The sequence below is a fragment of the Microtus pennsylvanicus genome, chromosome 3 (genome assembly GCF_037038515.1).
Source record: "Microtus pennsylvanicus isolate mMicPen1 chromosome 3, mMicPen1.hap1, whole genome shotgun sequence".
NCBI classification, from domain to species: Eukaryota; Metazoa; Chordata; class Mammalia; order Rodentia; family Cricetidae; genus Microtus; species Microtus pennsylvanicus.
Window position 1 is genome coordinate 72859357 of NC_134581.1, and position 20473 is coordinate 72879829.

Consider the following 20473-nt stretch of genomic DNA (forward strand, 5'->3'; position numbering starts at 1 on the left):
AAGTAAATTTGCCCAGTGGTTCACTGTGTATATGGTGATGTGTGAAGTTTGAGCAGGTCGACTTTGCATCGACTCAATTTTCACTTTGCATTCCTTCCACGTGGTCTCGTTTCCCCTGCCACACTCAGAAGACACATGCAGTTCTAGAGTTCAGGGGCTTATCAGTCTCTAAGAATTTGTGCCCACCTTCATTCCTTCTTAGAATATTCTCAAGCTTTCTTCATCCAACAAATTCCTGCTCTGACCATCAGCCCCACAGCCAAACCCTAACCCTCTACCTACGAGGTAGGCTCCTCTTCTACAGAAGCGGTAAGTAGCTTCTTCAGGACTACTACTCAGAACTCCTTGAAAGCAGGGCTCTGGAACTTTGTAACCCCACAGATCTAATGTAGAAATAAAACCAAGACCAAATAATAGTTAACAATAAAACCAATTATGTGACAGCTGGGGAGATGATTCAGTAAAGTGTTTTCCATGCAAGCCTGAGGACTAGAGTTTGAATCCCTAGCACCCACATAATCATAATGACACTTGCCTGCCATCCCAGGGCTGGGCAGACAGAGACAGGAGAATACCCAGAGTTTGCTAGCTGGCCACATAGTCTTGCCAAATGGGTGAGCTCTAGTTTAAGTGACTCAAAAAATAAGTTGGAGATCAACAGATGGAGGTACCTAATGTCTACCTCTGAGCTCCACAGGCATACACACACACACACACACACACACACACACACACACACACGCATGCATGCATACAACAGACATACATGCATTGCACACATGAGCATGCACATATAAGGCTTTCTAGGAAGTATGTATCATTATGTACATTGTCTCACTTAATCCTCAGTTAATGAGATGGTAGTCACTGACTTTGCTTTTCAAATGAACAGCCTGTGACTTGAATGTGCTAAACAACATGTCCCAGTAAAACTGAGCAAGTGACATGACTGAGAATCCAATACAATGTCATCGACTTTACATTTCTGATAAGGACAGTAGTGGATAGGGAAGTCTATGCTGCACACAACCATTTGGGGCCTATTATTGTGCCTTTATAATTTATGATACCGGTCATCAAACTAAATGTTGGAACATTTTTAGAACAAAGACTTGACCAGAAGGAAGATGTTAGCTGGTACTCCACCCAGTCTCTGCTCAGCACCAGGATGGGCACTCAGCTACCCCTGGAGGACAGTTCTATGCTTAGCTCCTTGTTCCTTCTTGATCCTGTGAAGAGACACTCCCTATTGTGTCACTGAAGAAGAAACTGAAGGCTTCACAAAGTCCAGGATAAAGAGAAGGGCATACTGGCTGATCATCCCTATCTTCTGAAGAGAGAGGATGGGAGGAAGGGAAGAAACATCTGGAAGCAGCGGCATTTTGTTCTGGACCTTGCGTCCATGAATGATGTGCTAAGACAATTCTCTGCCTTATCATAAATTCTGCAAACTCATGAACTTTGCAATCTCTGAAGCTCAGCGCTGTATGGGAACCACTTATCTTGTGCTGAAAGCAATATAAAAACAGATGGCAAAGAGTGCATCAGGAGATAAATCAGCGACCTGGCTGCCAGGAGTTGCGGACAAACCCAACATGGCCAGGCTCTGGACTCTTGGACATGGGGACTGTTTAGCAGGGGTCTCTCAGGGCAAGGCAGCCAGGCTGGCAGAGAAGGCAGCTGGTTGGAGGGGACAAAACAGAGTCTCTTGCGAGGACAAGGGAAAAAGGGCACCTTCATAAGCAGCTTTGGGAGTGTGGCCAGCCCTTCTCCACGGGGAGATGGTGGATGGGGGAGCAGTGCAGCTGAAGGGGGAAGAGCTGTAGCCGAGACCAGAGATTCTCCTTCATTAGGCATTTTAATCATCGCCTCACTGAATCCTTGCTGCACACCAGAAGTTGTTCATTTTCACAAAGAGGGAACTGAAGTTCAAAGCTTGCTAGTTGGTGAAAGTCACGTGACAGATCTAGAAGTCCATTAAAGCGTCAGGAGACCTGTCTGTGTTACTCCCATCTCAGGGCCTAGTTAGCTAGTTGTTGACTGTCTCTGGAGCGCCACCAGGAAGAGGAAGAAAAATGAAGATCGAGTTTGGAGATGCAAAGCTTTGCCAGAATTCATGGGGCTGGCGGGCAGCTGGACCAGAGAAGTGCGGCCATGACTGGCGGGTGCTTCTTCTACCTCTCTGAGCTCTAGGCCAGTCCTGGATGGCAGTGCATGGCTGCACCATCATGTGAGAAGAGCAGAGCCTGGAGATTTGCAGCAATGTCTGTAGGCTCATCAGATAGGCGGGAGTAATCACAAGGAAACAGATTGAGAAAGCAGAAGGAAACAGAAACCGCCATTTGCCATCCCTTGAGGTATATGCACTTTGGGTACTCTGCTGTGGGTAGAAGGGATGTGGGCAAGGGGCTCCACTCTGCCCTGCCCATCCAGTCCCTCCTAGGAAAGGCCAGTACTGATTTGGAAGCAAAGCAGAGAAAGACCAGATGTGGAGAGGGGCTGAGCTGAGGCTCTCTTTCAGTCGGGCAATGAGATGCCTGCTGCTGTATTTTCAAAGCATCCTTTTCCTCCCTAAAATGAGCAGGCTCACAGGCACGGCTGCATGGAGACAATGATCTCTAATCAAGTCCAAGTTGTCTTCTAATCAGTTCAGTTGTTGGAGGAAGCCATACAGCCGGGCCTGGACTGGGAGGGTGACTGTCCCTCAACACCACGTGCTGATAGGGTCACCCAGAGGTTGAGTCCGCTGCTGGCTGCGCAGTCTGCGTCACAGCCTTACAGCCTTTCTTGGCAGTGCTGGACAGCCGGCCCTGCAGTTTTTTAAAATTTATTTATTTTTTTAAAGACGAGACTTTCCCAGGTGCTACCTCTTCTAACTGTCCCCCAATGGAGAGTCCTTCATCTCAGAGCTAGAAATGAATGTAGTTAGCAGGGAGAGCACTGCCTCTACACTCAGGGTCCAGGCAGGGCTCAAGCCTGGCTCTACCATTGGCAGCCCAGATCCTTGGAACCCTGATGGAATGAATACTCCCTGACCTCCACTCCAAAGTAATGTTTCTCTGGAAAATCCTGCTCGCCCTTCAAATACACCTCCCACATCACTTTCCCTACCCATATTGTATCTAAATCCCTGAATTAATTACCCCCTCTTCTGCATTTCTAAAATCATGGCTCTCGAATGTCTCCAAAGCACTCATTGCTCCGAGCAGTTGCTTTCTCGTTTTCAATACTATTTTCTCGACTAAGAGCACTTGAGTGGGAGAAACGGCCACATATTCATAGCCATGACCCCATGCCTGCCCACCACAAAGCCAGGCACATAACCGTTGCTTATAAAAGGTTTGCCGAGCACATTGCGGATAGGGAATAAACAAATGGCATGTACACTTGAACCTGCCATTTGAATTCAAACAGGGACGTTTCCCATCTTATCCAGTGCTGTTATCAAATGCAAAGCCCTTTGCAGCAGACTCTGCCACTTGGCAATCGTCGTCTACAGGACGAGAGATAGGAAGAAAATAAGAAAACAGGATGATCCCCAGTTCCTGAAAGAGTTTCATCAAGTTGTCCTGTTACGGCAGGTGCACGGATTCAACTTCATTCGATCTAGATTAAACTCCTTGTTGAGAAGACTTGAAATTGCGACTGAATTAGCACCGTTAATTTTCCCTCCCCTTGGATGAGCTAATCTCTGAATAGGGACTGTCCTCCTCCACTGATCGGTTTCCTCTGTGGTGCTGCGATTGATCGCTATCTCCTGGGATATTGAGTGGCCATTGGCTCCAGCAGAGAGAGATATAGAGCGTGCTGATAGAACTGGGTGCTGTGCGTTCCGATTCCCCTGCGGAGGGCTGTCGAGCACTCGGTGAGCCGGGACAATAGGTAGAGCGCTTGTGAGGCGCTATCGCTAATAGTAATCTGTGCACTTGGATGAGCTCATGCCTGCAAAACCTCATTTCATAAAACTGAGATGCCAGGAGTCAGGGCGGCCCAGAGCCTCTTAAAATACTGACTCTGCTCAAGGGCAGCCAAGGGCAGAAGGGCCCTTGGGTTGTGCCTCCCTCTTTGTCATTCCCAACCCCACTCCTCAAAGAAGACCCTCTCCTGGCTACTCCCTCCCTTCTTCCCCAAGGTCCTATGACTGAGTTCAAAACACCTAAACATCAGGACAGGAAGACAAGGAAGCCAGATAGGGCAGGGTAGGCGTTTGCCTGGGGTGTGAGCAGGGAAGCAAGCTTAGGAAGCAAGGCAGGTGTCAGGGATGGCAGACAGACTACAGGCAGGGCAGGCATATGTGGAGGAGCCTATGAGGAAGCTGATTCCAAGTGTAGCTGAGTCTCCCCACAGCGATACTGAAGCCTTGACTCCAGCACTGGCGAATTGGACTCTACTGGTGTAGCTGTCATTGCCGGCTAGACTGGACTTAGAATGAACATGGAAGCCCACCTCTGGTGTGTCTATGAGGATGTCTCCAGAAAAGCTTAACCAAAAAGGGAAGAGCTACCCTGAAGATGGGTGATCCCATTCCATGAGCTGGGGTGCCAGATGAAAGAAATAGAAGAAGGCAAGCTGAAGATGGCATTTCTCTCTGCCTGCATCCTGACTATGGGTGCCCTGTAATCAGCTCAAGCTCCTGACTGATGCTGTTCCTGCTATGAAGGACTATATACCCCTCAAATGGTGAGCAAGTGTCTACCTTTCTTTCCTTAAGTTTCTTTGGTTCTACTATTTGTCACAACAGTGAGGAAAGGGACTAATACGGTGGCCTTATTTGGAAGTGAGATCAAGTCATCATAAGGGGCCTTAGTCGTCAACGACTCATCTCATTATCTGGACAAAGCAGCCTGCATGCAGGGAGAAAAGCCATACGAAAATGGGACCTGCATCTGGGCCTGGTTGCACAGGCCTGTCATCCTCCGGGAACTGAGGCATGAAGGTCACACTTTCAAGGCCTACCTAGGCTACAGGTGAGTTCAATGCACAGGCAGCTTAGTAAGACCTGGATTCAAAATCAAAAGAGGGTTGAGGATACAGTTCAGTATTAAGGGCCTTGCCTAGTGTGCACAAGGTCCTATGTTCAATCCTAACCATGAGAGAGAGAGAGAGAGAAAGAGAGAGAGACAGAGAGGGAGACAGAGAGACAGAGAGAGAGATAGAGAGAGACAGAGAGACAGAGACAGAGGAGAGAAAGAAATTGAATCAACAATATTGGAGTGGTGCTCTGGCAGCAGAGGACCCACCAGGCACTGGAGAGAGGGCCACACTGACCTCTCCTAGTTCCTTTGGGGAGCGGGGCCCTGCCACCCCCTTAATCTTGAACTCTGAGACTCTGGAACTATAAGACAAACAATTTCTGCTGTTTAATCAGCCCAGCTGGTGGTGCACTGATAGAGCAGCCCAATAATAAACTAATTCCGTGTCTGGAACACAGGACCAATGAAAGCCTTCCTCAGGGACAGAAAGAACCCGGGACAAACAGGATTTCTCTTCCGCTAATGTTCACTTCCACGACTACAACCAGCCAGTGTGAGTTCAGAATCTGAATCACATCCTACTCTATGCGCCGCTCACTCGGCTTCCTTTTTCCCAACCATGAGACGGACGACGCCAAAAAGCCAGTCTGCAAGCTTCCCAAAGAGACAAAACTGAAACACGCATGGACAGGTTGTATTAGACACCAAATTCAGTAATCGTGAGTGTTGTTATTGTTGCTGGTGCGATTAAATTAATGCCAGAGAAAAGACAGGCAGAGCAGAGAGCACGGAGACCTTGAAGTAGTCCCCATCCACAGCAGCAAGGCCCTGCCTGCCACTCCTCATGGCCATAGGCCCAGTGTCCGGCCAGCAGGAGTAATTCAATCGCCCGCCCACGCTCAAGGGTGTCCTTCGGGCCCTGTTTGGTGGGAGTCGGGTGATGTGGCATTTATGATTCATGACAAGGCGACAGCGGCACAAGGACTTTGGGCAGGTTATGAAGCCATCAATCTTGAGCGGAGATTTTCTGGAATGTTACAGCCAGAGAGGAAAGGTTGCCAGGGCCTGTAGGGGTGGGGGGTGGGGGAGGGGGCTTGCTGAGCTGTCCGGGGAATGCACAGGAAGCAAAGGGATCAAGCAAAGGGCTCGGTGTCAAGCTGGAGCCATTGGAAACAGTTTTTCTCCTGCCGTCCTCTTCAGCCCCAGAAGAGCTGCCACTCCGAAATGAACCTTGCTGGGTTCCTTTATTCCACACACGGCAGAGTAATCCTCGGGACCCTGTCACACTCGCAATGCAGAGTCATCTAGTTTGGGTTCTTTGACAGCAAGGAAAGCCTTGGGACTCCTCAGCCCTACTATAAACAGGGTCTTTATCTGATCCTCAAATGCCCTTACCAGCGGCTCCTTTCCTGGTCTTTGCTACCTAGGTGTTGCCATTGTCAGGCCCATGGCTCCTGCCCACGGATGGGGTTTTGGAAATGGTTGTCAAACTATTTATAAAAGGGTGACAGCCTTGGAAGTTGACAGGAAGTATTGACCAACTGGATGGGGGTGGTGGGGAGGCAGTGGCAGTAGGGACCAGGACATTTTTGTCTGTTTTTTTGTTTGTTTGTTTTCTTTGTTTGTTTTTGATCCCCCCCCCCCCCCCCCAGACAGGGTTTCTCTGCATAGCCCTGTATCTCCTATAACTAGCTCTGTAGACCAGTCTGGTCTTGAACTCAGGAGACTGGCCTGCCTCTGCCTCCCCAGTGCTGGGCTTAAAGATGTGAGCCACCACAGCCCACTAGATGTGAAAGACAAGGGAAAGAAAGGTATGAATGAGGAGAATGAGCAGATAAACAGCGAGGGTTTTGAAATGGCATAAAGATACAGGTAAACACCCAGGGTGAAAGAAGCTGGGGGAGTAAACAGCTTGCTCTCCCTCCTGCCAGCAAGGCCCCTTGGCAGAGTTCAGCAGGAAACAGAAGGCCGGTAGAGTTCACAGCAAAACTTTTAAGAGTCACTTCCTTTTGGGTGAGAACGGTAAAGAACAGGTGGAAAGAGGTCTGCCCCAGCAGAGAAGACAGCCAGTTAGAGGCGTGTGACCAAATCCCAGCTTCTGCATCTACCAGTTGAGTGCCTTAACTACCCTGAGCTCAGGTTCACTTATTTATTTATTTTTAACAGAACGGAAATTTAACTGGGAGCATAGCCTTGCAAAAATGAACGACGTGGTGTGTGCATAGTGCTTCTCACAGCGAGACACCCTGTCCAAGTTCAGTAAAGGACAACCAGGGTTTTCAGTGCTCCCTTGCTCAGTCACCGGGCTGCCCCCCCACCCACACTTTCTCTGCCTTTTCCTTTCTTGCTCCTCTGCAGGATTCCCGCAGCCTCTGCCACACAGCTGTGTTTCTGGGGCTGGGCCCTTGTCACAGTTAGAATCACCTTTGCTTCTCTCAAGGTGAGAACAAACTTTCATGTTCCCGTTGGGGTTGCTGGCGTCCTGAGGTTTACTCTGTGGTAAGGTAATGGGTGTAGATACGAAAGTCCAGGGAGAGCGCAATGGATGGACGATGAGAAGGAGAAAAGAAGATTCTCTGGGGTCAAGGTCATGGTGCTGGTTGTGCAAAGCAAACTGGTTCCCAAGAAGGGCTAATTATTCTTGGGCCCAAACTGCTTGCTCATGTCAGACAGTCTTTTCTCCCGGATCAGTATTTCTAAAATTGCAGCAAAGTACACATAAATAACATAAATTACCATCTTAGCCACTTTATGATAATTTTTAAAAAATACAAATGAGATTAAATCACACCAGCAGCAGCAGCTGACTGCCCACAAAGGCCTTCTCAATGCACTTAAGAATAAAATACAGTCCTTGCTGTGGCCTGTGGCCCTATGGATCTGACTGGCGCCTGCCTCCTCAGCTCATTCCCTGAGCTGCTTCCGCATACCCCCCTCCTCCTCTCCAGGCTCCATCCTGTCTGGGCCCCTCCTGGACTTCCTGCTTCCTCTCCCCAGCACCAGTCACCTTGCAGGTTGATAGCTTGATTCCTGCGGCTCCTTGCTGAGGCCCCTACACACAAGGCAATTGTGAATGCCCACTCTCCCAGAGTTGAAAGGCAGAAGGGAATTTATCATATCTACTGCCAGCTCGCAAAAACAAGCCACTGCCAAGTCAGGTTACCAATCTGGGGTGAGTTCTGTGTCCTCTCTTTCCCATACCCCCCCCCCACCACCAAAGCACCTAGCCTGGAGCCCAATACTATTTCGTTTCTCAAACATTCCACCATGACGTCATTGAAATGCCACTTTTAGCATATTCGATATCACCATACATTTGAGTTTATTTTTGGACTCTGTTTTTCTGTTCTTCCTCTAGCTCCTAAATATTTAATTTCTTCAGCTTCTTGATACACCCATTTCTGACAGTGTTGTGCAGTCCAGCTTTCTAGTCATGGTATTTTGTCCCCATCCTCACCTTTCCCAGCTATTTCACACCATTTTTTTTTCTAGAAGAACACAAGCATTGTTTTGTCAAATAATTGGGTTGGGGCCAAAGTGAGTTTATAGATTGCTTTAGTTAGTTTTAACTGTCCATTTTAGACAACCTAGACTCCTCTGAGAAGAGCGTCTTGATGAGAAATTATCTAGATCAGGTTGACCTGTGGGCATGCCTGTGGGGAAGGGTTTTGATTATTAACTAATGTAGAAAGATCCAGTCCACTGTGAGGAGCATAGACTTGGCATGAAACTGAACCCTGTAAGAGTGGGGAAAGCAAGTATCTTAGTGAGGGTTTCTCTTGCTATGCAGAGATGCTATGACCACAGCAACTCTTGTAAAGGAAAATGTGACTTCCCTAACCTAAAGTACCAAAGTCCAAATTCTTCCAAACAAAAGCATGGTCCAGCCTATCACAATACCTCAGATTTTGGCACCAACTACTGTCTTAGTTAGGGTTTCTACTGCTGTGAAGAGACACCTTGACCATGGAAACTCTAATAAAGAAAAACTTAATTGGGTGGCTTACAGTTCAGAAGTTCAGTCCTTTATCATCATGGCAGAACATGGTGACATGCAGACAGACTTGGTGCTGGACAGGTAGCTAAGAGTTCTACATCTTACAGGCAATAGGAAGTGAACTGTCTCACTGGGTGCAGCTTGAACATAGGAGACCTCAAAGTCCACCCCCACAGTGACACACTTCCTCCTACAAGGCCACACCTCCCATTAGTGGCACTCCCTTTGCAGGCCATTTTCTTTCAAACCACAACAGCTAGCAAGCAAACTAGTGAGAATCCATATGTACACTTCTCTCTGCTCATGACTGTGGATGTGATGTGACCAGCTGCTTTAAGCCCCTGCTACTTGGTCTTCCCTATTATGATGCACTATAACCTGCTCTCATGAGCTACAATAAACCCTTCTCCTCTAAGTTGCTTTGTGTCATGGCAGCTTGTCACAGCAACAGAAATGAAACTAGAACCCAGATTAATTTCTTAAATGACATAAATGACCATGCTTAATCATCTTATTCAAGATCAATATATCTTTCTACTTATTTAAACATTGTTCAATAATTCTCCCTAAAATTTTAAGTTTTTCTTCTTGAGGCCCTGCATACTTCTCTGGCCACGCTGGCTGCATTATTTTATCTGTTGTTACTACAAATGAGAGTTTTTGTTTTTCCCAAATCATCCCCTAACTGGTTACTGTATAACCAGTTATACAATAAAAAGGTAGCTACTGGTTTTTATTTCTTGAAGTTTTTAACCACCTTTTTAAACTCAATTCTTTCTTAGTTAATAGTTTTTTAAACGCTTTTCAGTTTCTCCAGATTTACACTCATATCTAAAGATAGTTATTTTCCTACTTACTTCTATGCCTTTTTCCCCAACCCATATGTTGTCTCTAAAACAATTTGGATAATGGCGATGATAGAGGACTCTTTTCTTATTCATGACATTAAGAAGAATGCTTTTTTAAACTTTTAAACATTATTTTATGTTAAGGCCATATCTGTCTATTCTAAATCTAAATGAGGAATAGGTTTGACTTTGTGTGATATGTTTTAACTACACATCTGTTGAGATGACCTCCTGAAGGACTATTCTGGGTTGTCTACCCTTTTTGTAGCACCCTGGGTTTCCATATCACACAGATAACGCATGTACCCACTGTTTAATTCCTCCAGGGATATGATAATCTCCTAGAGCTTCATCTACTCATAGTGCAACATCTGCCACTACTATGGGAACAGTGCCTAGGAAGCCAATATTGTGTAGCACTAATGGCCTGTCTTACACACACACACACACACACACACACACACACACACACACAAAGTCTTTCAGTACTGACTTCCATCAGACTCCAAACCCCTACCTTTGCCTTGTTTTGTTTTTGTTTGTTTGTTTGTTGAGACAGTGTTTCTCTGTGTAGTCCTGACTGTCCTGGAACTTGCTCTACAGACCAGGCTGGCCTCTAACTCAAAGATCCACCTGCCTCTGCCTCCTGAGTGCTGATGAACGTGAGGTCTGTGACCTAGGAAAAACAGAGAGGAAAGCTTGAGAAACACTTGACACTTTATGCTGGTTGGTTCCTGTCCCTTGACAGAAGTTACAGTCACCTGGAGAGAGAGGGCATTAACTGAGGGATTCCTTTCATTAGAACAGCTTGTAGGCAAGTCAGTGAGTAGTTCATGTTCATGGTTTGTGATTGGTGTGGGAAGGCCCAGCTTATTGTGGAGAGTGGCACCCTTCGGTAGATGACCCTGGGTTGTATAGGAAGGCGAGCTGAGCAAGCCAGAAGGAGCAAGTCAATAAACACGGTCTCTGCTTTCTGTTCCTGCCTCCATGTTCCTGCTTGAGTCTACCTATCTGACTTCTCTTCATAATGAAGTATGAGCTGTAAAGATGAAATTAAACCCCTTCCTCCCTAGGCATTGCCATGGTGTTTATCACGGCAATATAAAGCAAATCTAGGACATCCCTAGAGCCTCATCAGTAGGGTTCCGGCATCTACACCCGGTAGGCCATTTCCAAGCACCTAGCTGAACTAAGGCCCTGTTGTTTTGAGCCTGTGCTATTCATAGATGAAAAAAACACCTTGACCATTGCATGGTTTCCTTAAAGCTCCACATCTTCTTCCTACTTTCAGCAGAGAATCTCAGTACTCACTTTGCAGAGAAGATAGATGTGACCAAAACAGAGTCTCCACATACACCTAGCAGCTCATCTACCATCCTCCCTCCTCCGTGCTCACACCTTCTGCCACTCCTCTCTTGCTGGGGCATGAACTGGACTACTAAAGTCCTGGGGCCCACCTCTCTCGCTCCAGCTCAAGGGTTGTGTTCCTGTGGTTGCTCGTCTCTCACCTTCGTCGTCATCATTTCCTGTTTTAAAGGATCGTTTCCAATGACAGACAAATGCTTCACTTTCTTTCACAGTAAAACAAACAGAAACCTGAGCCCTCTTATCCCCCACATCCCTATCAGGTACCACTTCTCAAAGTCTCCGTTTCCTCCTCTTCCATCCTTACAGGAGAATGATTTCTTCAAGCTTTCAACTCCATTATGAAAACTGTCTGGTCCAGGTCACTCTGAGCTTTGCCTTTCCAAATCTGAGGGCTAATTCTCAGCCCCTGTGCCACATGACCTCTGAGCAGCTGTGACAGAGTTGACCCACACCTCTGTCTTCAGATATCTACCCTTGGTTTCCAGGACAACACGAGTTTTGGTTTTCTTTCTGCTCCATAAGTTGACTTTTCTCTATCTCTGTTGGGTCTTCCTTGTTTCCCTGACCCCTGAGTGACTGTGTAGCCCTGGACTCAGGCCATGGACCTCATCTAATTTTGTCTGTGTTGTGGTTTTAGCTGTCATCTGCATGCTGATTGCTTCGCATTGCATATTTGTGGATCTGACCTCTTCCTTGAACTCCAGGCCTGTATATCCAACTGTCGTCTCTGCATCATCAGCTGAACGGCTAATAAGCGTTTCACACTCAGCCAAAGTCACGTTCATAAAGATGCTATGCTTGAACAGGATAGAGCCAGGCCGGCGTCAGACGGATACATCCACATGGACTCTGAGCACCCTTCTCTCTTCAGGACCAACCTGACACCTCATTCAGTCCTCTCCCTAGCCTCCCAGGTCAAAGCCAGTGGAGTCAGATTTTATTCCTTTCTTTCTTTTTTTTTTATTCTTGAGCCTTTCGTTGATAACTCCCACCTTTCCTTCCTTTTCCCCCACCACCAACTGTCAGAAAATCTTGTCAACTCTTCCTTTAGATTGATGCCACAAGCTAGGTCAATGTGATCACCTGTGGGGACAATGGCAAACGCCCTGCAACTGTTCTGTCCCCAGGCTATTGTTGTGTGACTCACCACCCACTCTGTTCCAGCTGTATGTTCTGCTTCTGGCGGTCCCCACGTCATGCTAACAGAGCTCCTGCTGGGAGCCTCTGCACAGGGTACGTATGTTCCAGTGTTCGAAATGCTCTCCCCCTGCCCCACTTCATTCAGGCAGCTGCCCAGAGGTGGCCTTCTCAGAGAGCCTTTCCCTGACAAGCCTGACTACAGCAGCGGCTCCCCCGCTTCTCCTCTTCCTGACCCCTACATTTCCTTTTCTTTATGAACATATGCCACCGTGGGATACTGAACTGCTTCAATATCTACTTGCTTGATCTGTGACTGTAAACCCCCGCAAACGCAGAGCCTCTGCTGTCCTGCCCACTTGCCTCCAGCACCTGGACTGGTCCTGACCCTGATGTTCTTCTTGTTCTTTAAGCACTGTGAAGGCAGAATTCAGCTTTGGCAATACATTGCTGGGGACAGGATGATAGTGGTTGATGACCAGCCCTTCAGGATGGAGGGGAACTCTAACTGTAGGTTCCTGGAGAAGGAGGCCCCATTTCCCATCTCTACAAGTCTGGAGGACGGTTCCAGTCTTACCAGGCAGCTAGATGAGAGCAGAGAGGACTTGGTTCAGATCTGAAGGCACTTGCTTGTCTAACTAAGTTAGAGTAGATAATCTTGAATATATGTTTCTTCACTGGCCCCAGAGATTGAATTTTCAAAATAATTCTCACCAGCTTTGCTGGGAGGTAAGCCTGTGGACCCAGGGCAGTGTCGTACTGGAAGTGAAGCTTCTCTGTGACACAAGTGACCATGTTTATTTCGTGATCCTGCTAGGCTATCACAATTGCTAATGCTTTTAACACTTAAGATATACAGGGTTGAGTTCCTCATGGTCCTCAGTCCAGGACACATAATTGCACTCTTTTTCATCCAGGCCTCTTTTATTGTGTTATCTTTTCTTTAAATCTATCTATTTTTATTCCAATTCTTCACTCTCATCAAGTTCCAAATTCCCAGGCAACCAGACTATTGTGTTTACTGCACAGCTTTTTGTTCTTAGTGCCTTTGCTATATGCATCTCATTATATCCCATCATCTACCCCCTCCCCAAGTAGCATTGTTTTGAAGTGCCAGCTATTCCTTACTACACCCAGTTTGCTGTTTTTAGATGCTACATTGTAGCTCTCTGGTACACATCCACCCTGCCATGGTTAATTTGATTATCTATCTATCTATCTATCTATCTATCTATCTATCTATCTATCTATCTATCTATCTCATCGATTGGAGAAAATGTAGACTCCCCAAAGAGAGAAACCTTGGGTATTTCTGTGAGGTAAAATGTAAGTTAAGCTAGCACTGGTGCTTCCTAAATGATGTGGTTAGCATCATTCTATGGGCTTAGGTCTCAGGCTGCACAAAAAGGAGAAAGCCAGCCAAACACTAGTATTCATTATTCATTACTTCCTGCCCATGAATGCAATGTGACCAGCTGCCTCAAGCTTCCGCCACCATGCTTTCTCTGCCATGATGGGGTGTGTCCCCTTGAAGTGTAAGCCAGGATAAAGCCTTCCTCCATTAAACGACTCTTGTCAGATGATCTGTGACAGCATCGAGAAGAGTCACTGCTCTGTACCTGCTCGACTCCCTGCAACATACACAGGTAGCTTTCTACTGCCACCACAAACAGTGTTGCCATGGTTACCTCCCCTTGTCATCTATGGATCTGTTGGGGGAAATACCTAGATGCATTTAGGAAGCACCAGTGCTGATGCTCTACTTGTAGGATTGCCTCCGTATGTGTGGAACGCAGCTCAGAATGGCTGTAGTGGCCGCCTTGTCGTCAGTGCCCAAGGGCTCTGTGAACCCCACTCCTCACCAGGATTTGGTATGTTCCTAATATGCTGGTCTAATAGGTATAAAATAATGTGTCACTGCTTGCCTGATTTGCATTTCTTTGATCTCTAATTAATTTCCACATCTCTTCATGTGCTTATTAACCCCCAGGGCTTCTTCCTCTTTACATTGCCTGCTCATTTCTGTATAAACAGCACCCTTCTTTCATATTTACTATTTGATAACATCTTAAGTGCTTTGTGTGCATATCATTCGATTCTCATGGCAATACCATGAAGCGAGAAATATAGTCGACTCGTCTTTTGTGCTAAGGCCCAAACTACCACTGAGAAAGTCTGGGACTGGGTGGATAGGACAGCCAGTAAAAGTGCCTTCCACAGAGCATGATGACCTGAGTTCAGTTCCCAGAGCCCATGCTTGTGGAAGGAAAGAAACAACACCTGACAGTTGCCCTCTGACCTACACACACACACACACACACACACACACACACACACAATAAATGAGTTTTCTAATTAAAGGAAGTATTAGATATATTTAGAAATTTGCTAATCTTTGACTCAAGCTTTGTGAATCTTTCTGGCTCCCAAACTCCTATTCCAAACCACAGCCCTCTACTGATGGTATGCTGACCAGCAAAGACATTCCGTGTTGATGGGTGACCAGGAGAGACAGGTGCGATCTGATTTAGGTTGCTTGTGTGCTTTTATTTCTTGAACAACTAACTACCTGTCAACCACCACATGTGATACTGAGAATATAGATATAAATTAGGCAGAAAGGTTATTCTCTTGTATAGTTTAGAGTCTAACTGGGAAAATGATTATTAAACAAATAAACAATCATTTTTGAATTGCAATTGTGGTAGGAAATGTTTAAAAAGTACAGGTGGACTTAACAACAAGGTCTTCCGAAAGACTTTTTGTAAAATTGACTTTTAGGCTAGCATATAATATAATGGATCTCATTGTGTCATTTTCCTACTGACTTTGTTCTCGTTGGTTCCCCTCCCCTACTCCTATACCACGTCCCTCTGACATGGCTCCATTGCTCATCCCTTCCCTCCCTCCAGTATTCTCTTCTGCTCACATGAAATCCACTGTCTTCTTGTCAGATGAATCCTATTGCTCTCTTTTTTCTTATGCTTTTCCTCTCTTAAGATTGTATCTTTCTTCTCATGGCTCCATTTCTAATTTTATGACCTACCCCCAACACACACATCCATGTTCATACATACATACACACAGGCACACATGTACACATACATGCCTATGTAGATAGTCTTAAAATTAGGAAATCAGTATTTGAGAGAAACTATACAGTATATATCTTTCTTAGTCTTTATCTTGGTTAGGGTTTCTATTGCTGTGAAGAGACACCATGGTCACAACAACTTTTATAAAGGAAAACATAATTGAGGTGGTGGCTTACTTCAGAGGTTCAGTCCATCATCACCATGGCGGGGAGCATGGTGGCATACAGGTAGGCATGGTGCTGGAGAAGTAGCTACGTGTTCTACATCTTGCAGGCAACAGGAAGTCAACTGAGACACCGGGTGGTTTCCTGAGCATAGGAAACCTCAAAGCCCTTCCTCACAGAGACGCGCTTCCTCCAACAAGGCCATACCCATTCCAACAAAGACACAACCCTAATAGTGCCACTGCCTATGAATTTATTGGGGCCAATTACATTTAAACTACCATAGTCTTCCTTATTTCACTTTACATAATGGTTTCTGGAGATTTCTATCTTTCCACGTATGTCATGACTTTGTTTTCTATTCTTTATGTTGCCTCTTCATTCATGATTTCCTTTGCAGCACAAAAGTTTTTCATGTAATTTTCATGTAATCCCATTTTTCAGTTCATGGTGTTGACAATATTAACTGTTGAAGTCCTTTCCAGAAAGTTCTTAGTTATATCTTGAATGTTTTCCTTTGGGAAGTTTCAAGATTTCAGGTCTTATCTTTGATCCATCTTGAAATGATTTGTGTAGGGTGAGAGATATAAATTTAATTTCACTCTTCTGCATGGGGTTATCTAGTTTTTCCAGCACTATTTGTTGAACAGGTCATCTTTCTTTTTCCAATGTATGCTTTTGGCAACTTCATAAAAACTAGGTGATGATTATTGTTTGGGGTTATTTATGAGATCTTTTGAGTTATCCTATTGATCTATATATTTGCTTTTTTGTCAGTACTATGCGATCTTTGTCCCTATGGCTCTGTAGTATAATTTGAGGCCAAGTACTATGATATCTCCAGTATTGTTTTGATTCTTTGAAGTTGTTTGTGTTTCTATATAAATTTTAGTGTTTATTTTTCTGGTTATCTAAAGTATGTCATTAGAAATTTTATGGCAATTACATTGGATCTATGGTAGACTGCTTGTTTTAATATAAGCACTTTTGCCATCTCTACCAATTGATGAGCATAGAAGGTTTTCTAACTTCTCATGTCTTCCTCGATTTCTTTATTCAGTGTCTTATAGTTTTTATTATATGGGTCTTTCACCTACTTAGTTCTATTCCTAGGCATTTTTGATGATGTTGTTAATATGATTTTTCCTAATATTTTCTTGGCAAATTTATTATTGGTGTATAGAAAAGTTGCTTGTTTTGTATGCTGATTTTGTATCTTGTCACTTTGCTGGAAGTATTTATTATATCTATGAATTGTCTTATAAAATTTATAGGGCCTTCTAAGTGTAGGGTCATATCAACTGCTAATAGGGATAATTTGATTTCTTCTTTTCCTATTGTATGTCCTTTATTCCTTTCTCTTGACTTATTGCTACAGCTAGGATCTTGAGCACTATATTGAATAATAGTTGAGAGAATAGACACTATTACTCCAGATTTTGAGGATTTGTTCTCAGTACATATTCTCAAGCCCATTTAATAAACTGTTGTATGTGTATTTGTTGTGTTTATCTCTTCTTTTTTGAAAAGTAATCCTTCTATTTCTAATTTCTTCAAAACTTTTTATTATAAAAGGATATTAAACCATGTCAATTTTTTTTTCTGCTTTCATTGAGATGATCATGCCATTTCTGCCACTAAATCTATTTATATTGCATATTCTAAAGATTTGAACATGTAGAACCAACTTGGTCATGATCATCTTAATATGTTTTTGAACTTGTCTAGCAAATATTGTTGAGAATCTTTGTGTCTACAATCATCAAGTAAATTAGTCTATCATTTTGCTGTTGTATCCATATCCAGGTTGAGTGTCAAGGAAATATTGGCTTCATATTATTGAGTTGATAGTGTTCTTCCCCTTCAGTTTTATAGAACAGTTTAAAAAGTATCAGTGTTAGAACTTCTGTAAAATTTTGGTAGAATTCAGCTAACTTTTTCTTTGAAGGCATATTTTAAATTACTGTTTAAGTTGCTTGTATCTTCTTTGTTTAATTTTGGTAGATAGCATGTGTTTATGAATTTATCCATTTATTCTAGATTTTCTAGCTTTCTAGACTGTAATTTTTCAAACTATTTTTCAAACTATTTTCTTTTCAAACTATTTTCTAATGAACCTTCAGATTTCACTGAAGTCTGTTGCATCATCTCCCTTTCCACCTCTATTTTATTAAGCTGAACTTTCTTTTCGTTAGTATGGCCAGGGAGCTGTTGGTCTTGTTCATTTTCACAAAGAATCTACTCTTCAGTTCTGTGTGTTGTTTTTTAGTCTCTTTTTCATTCATTTCTGACATAACCCTTATTATTACTTCCCAACTACTGCATTTGGTTTTGACTTGCTTTGTTTTCTAAAACCTTGACATGCAAAATTAGTTTATTTGTTTAAGATTTCTCTCTGTTGTATGATATGGTTTTTAGTTTTTTGTTTGTTCTCGAGATGTGGTATTGGATAGTTCAGATGACTGACTTTGATATTAACACGTCACTGAGGCTGGTTTTGAACTCTAAGTCCTCCTGCCTCCATCTCTCAAGAGCTAGGATCACAGACGTGTGTCACTTTACAAACTTCTCTGTAATCTTTAAATTCAGCACTTTGCAACTGTAAACTTGCCTCTTAGAACTGTCCTTCTCATGGGCCAGAGGATCAGCTAAGTTGTTTTGCCATTTTTATTTGACTCTTGAAATTTTTAAATTACTCCTTGATTTTGTTAATGGCTCACATTTATATTTTAAATATACATTGTTCAGTCAGGTATTTGTGGGGTTTATTTTGTTGTTGATTTCTCATATTATTCCAATATGAGACATGGGGGATTATTTCGGTTTCTTTGTTATTTGTTAAGGCTTACAAAGTGACCAATCTCAGAGAAGTTTCTAAGACCACTGAGAAGAATACATATTCTATATTGAGCACAATGAGCAGAAAGTTCCATGGCTACCTGTTAAATCCAGTTGATCTATGGTGTAATTAAGTTCCAGAGCTTCTCTGTTGATTTTTAGTTGAAAGAACTCTCTAACTGTAAGACAAGATATTGAAGTCTCCCACTACTAGTATTAGGACATCTTTGGCTTTTCATGCTTTTTACTGTGGTTTCTTACTGTTTGGGCTGGTACTTTGTGTTCTTTGTGCATGCATGTGCGTGCATGTGTATGTGTGTGTATGTTTGTGGGTAATTGAGAATGCCAATATTTACTGCATAAATATCAAAGATTATTATATCTCCTTGATGAACTGTTCTCTTATCAATATATAGTGTCCTCATTTATAATATATAGTGTCCTCATTTATCTCTCCTGAATAGTTTAGCTTAAATTCATTTTATTAGAAGTCAGAACAGCTACTCCTGCTTGGTTGCTGTCTCCATCCACTTAGTAGGTTGATTTCCATAATTAGACTCTTGATCTGTGGCTTTCTTTGTGAGTAAGATGGATTTCTTGGAGAACACAGATAGTTGGATCTTTTTTTAAAAAAAGCCAACCTGTGAACTTTAAATGGTGAATTGAATGCTGATTGTAATTAATGTTTTTACTGAGAGAAACTTGCTATTTTTTATGGTTTTGTTGGTTGCTCTAGTCAGTTGGCTATATTAGTTACTGTACTTTCCTCTTTATTTGTATCATGCCTTAATGGTTTATCATGTTGGATCTGATAGATTTTTTCTAGGCTCTCATTTGTTCATTTATTCTTCTCTTGAAATGTACTCTTCTATGCTTTCATGAATGAGACTACATTTCTTATCCCCCGTGTACAGTGTTCCTTTAAATAATTTCTGAAGTGTTGTTTATGTGCTCATGGATTGTCTTATTGTTTGTGTTGGGGGGGTTACACAATTCTTTGTTCTCTATTTTAAAAAATAACTTTGCTGGGCATAGCAGTTTCGGTTGATAGTCATTTACCTTCGGGGCTTGAAAACTATCACTCCATGCCTTCCTTTCCTGAATGTTGGAGTTGCTGAGAGAACAGATGTTTATGATGTGCTTGCCTTTGAAAAAGCATTTAATTAACTAGGTGATTTACTCATTTGTTTTGTGTGTGTGTGTGTGTGTGTGCACACGCACACATGCCACTTCATGTGTGGAGAGCAGAGAACAATTTGTGGAAGGCAGTTTCCCTCTTCCACCATATGTGTAGGTTCTTGGGACCTATCTCAGGTAGCCATGCTGGGCAAGAAGCATCTTTACTCCCTGAGCCATCTCCCTTCTCCTACCTTACAGCTTTCCACATTGTTTCTTTGTTTGTATGTTCTATTTGGACTGTGATATGTCTGGCGATCCTCTCTGACCATGTCTATTTGGGATTCGAAATGCTTCTAGTATGTAAACAACCATTTCTTTCTCTGGCTTGGAAAAACTTTCACTATAACTTCCTCGAATAATTGTTGTGGGTGTAGACTTAATTCTCAGTTCCTTCTGATATACTGTGCAGTCTAAGATTTGGTCTCTTAAAATGTTTATTGTCCTAGACTCTTCCTCCAGCCTGAAACTTATTCTTCTGCTTGGTCTCGTCCTTTGATAGTGCTTTCTACTTTGTCTTTTAAAGATTGATTGACTCTTTTATTTACATCATGTGTCTGGTTATTTTTCAGTCTGATTTGCCCCACTACATATTTTTAAATGTCTCCTTCAAATTCTTAACCATTTCGTGGACATCAGTAGGTTTTTTTTCTTTATTTTATTTTACATACCAACAAGTTTCCCCTCCCTCCTCTCCTCCCATTCCCTCCTCCACCTCCCTTCTACTCCACCCCTGCCCCCATCCACTCCTCAATCTCCATTTGGTAAGGTCTCCCTTGGGAATCAACAAAGCATGGCATATCAAGTTGAGGCAGGACCAAGCTACTCCCCTCTGCACTAAGGCTAAACAAGGCATCGAATCAGCCAGGGGCCCCAC